This window comes from Marmota marmota, unplaced genomic scaffold (assembly GCF_001458135.2).
Source record: "Marmota marmota marmota unplaced genomic scaffold, marMar, whole genome shotgun sequence".
Taxonomy (NCBI): domain Eukaryota; kingdom Metazoa; phylum Chordata; class Mammalia; order Rodentia; family Sciuridae; genus Marmota; species Marmota marmota.
Genome location: NW_026000240.1, coordinates 5882588 through 5884710, shown reverse-complemented (window position 1 = coordinate 5884710; position 2123 = coordinate 5882588).

The following is a 2123-nucleotide window of genomic DNA, read 5'->3' as shown; positions in this document are numbered from 1 at the left end:
TGACTGTTTTTACCAGAAAAAGGTGATGGATTTTATCAAATGTTTTTTCCAGTGTCTATTGAGATGACAGCATTTTTTAAATTTTACTAATACATTACATTAATTGATTTTTTGATTTAAAATCAATCATATTTCTAGGATAAATTCCACTTAGTCATGATGTATAAACCTTTTTATATGCTGTTGAATTCAGTTTGCTAGTATTCTGACAAGGACTTTTATGTTCATATTTGTAATATTGGTCTGTAGTTTTCTTGAAATGCCTTTCTCTGGTTATAGTATCAAAGTAATACAAGCTTCATAAAATGAGTTTGGAGGGGGCTGGAATTGTGGCTCAGCAGTAGAGCGCTCGCCTAGCACAGACGGGACCCGGGTTCGATCCCAGCACCACATAAAAATAAAGGCATTATGTTGTCTCCATCTACACCTTAAAATATATATTAAAAAAAATGAGTTGGGAGGTGTTCCTTCCTGTTCTGCTTTTTGGAAGAGTTTGTGAAGATTTAGTGATAATTCTTCTTTAAATGTTTAGTAGAATCCAGCAGTGAAATCAGATAGGCCTAGGCTTTTCTTTGTAGGTAGTTTTGTGATGCCTTCATAAGGTAGTCTATTCCTTACTGAGACAGTTTTGATAGTATTTCTTTTGAAAAAAAAAAAAAATGTCGAAGCCATTTAATTTATTGGGATAAAACGGTTCCATTTCTTCATAATTCTAATTTTTATAAGGTCACATATAATGTGTCCTTCTTCATATCTGATTTGTATAGTCCACCCCTTATCTGCAGCAGTTTTGCTTTCTGAGTATTCAGTTAACCTGTGACCAATCATGGTCCAAAATTATTAAACAGAAAAATTCTAGAAATAAACAATTTATGTTTTAAACTGCACATCATTCTAATTACTGATGTAATCTCACACCATTCTACTGTCTTGCCAGGAAGGTAAATAACCCCTATGTTCATCCAGTTTACCAATGCTATGTATGCTATCTAACCATTATTCACTTAGATGCTATCTCAGCTGTCATACAACTGTTGCAGCTTGTATTCAGGGTTTAGTATATATGTAGTTTAAAACTTCCACTGACAGTATTAGAATGTACCATGCACAGATAATAAACTACTATCTTTCATTTATGGTGTTGTTTCCTTAATGACTTTAGTTGTTATGATTCTACCTAGTAGGGTATTAACATCTCCTCAGACTTATTATTGAATCATTTATCCCTTCATTTCTGCCCATTTTTGCTTTTTCCCCTCATTTTTCACTTCTGAATGTTCCAGAACCATTTCCAGAGGCTTTATACTATAATTTTCCTCAGTTTTACTTACTGGGGGAGGGTCAGAACAGAGCTCCTTATCTGTTATGCTGAAAATTGTAGGAACTTGGGGGGGGGCGTGCTAAAAATCAAACCCAGAGCCTTACACATGATAGTCACATACTCTACCACTGAGCTACACCCTCAGCCCCTAAAACAATTTTCTTTTTAAAAATGATTTTGATAGGGGTCTGGGTTGAGAATCACTGGTTCATTTTTTTTCCCCCAGTACTGGGAATGGAACTCAGGAGAACCACTGAGCCACATCCCCAGCCCTATTTCGTATTTTATTTAGAGACAGGGTCTCACTGAGTTGCTTAGTACCTCAGCTTTGCTGAAGCTGGCTTTGAACTTGTGACCCTCCTGTCTCAGCCTCCTGAGCCGATGGGATTACAGGCGTGCGGTGGCACAGGCCTGAGAATCATTGGTTCATAATGTGATGTCATAACTTCTGTTTTACTTGGATCTCTTAACAAACCAATAAGGTAAAAATTATTATCCTTACCTTTTATAGGTATAGAATCAGGAAGCTCAGAAGTGATTTGGCCATGGTTACACACTTAATTCAAGACAGAGTTAGTATATGAACCTAGGTCTCTTGTATAAACCCAGTGCTTGCCAGGTATGGTGGCATACACCTATACTCCCAGCAGCTCAGGAGCCTAAAGCAGGAAGATGGCAAGTTCAAAACCAGTCTCAGTAATTTATCAATGCCCTGAGCAACTTAGCAAGAACCTGTTCTCCTTAGGTCTTTTCAAAAATTGGTTATATAACTATATGCATCTGTTCAATCCCCAGTACCAAA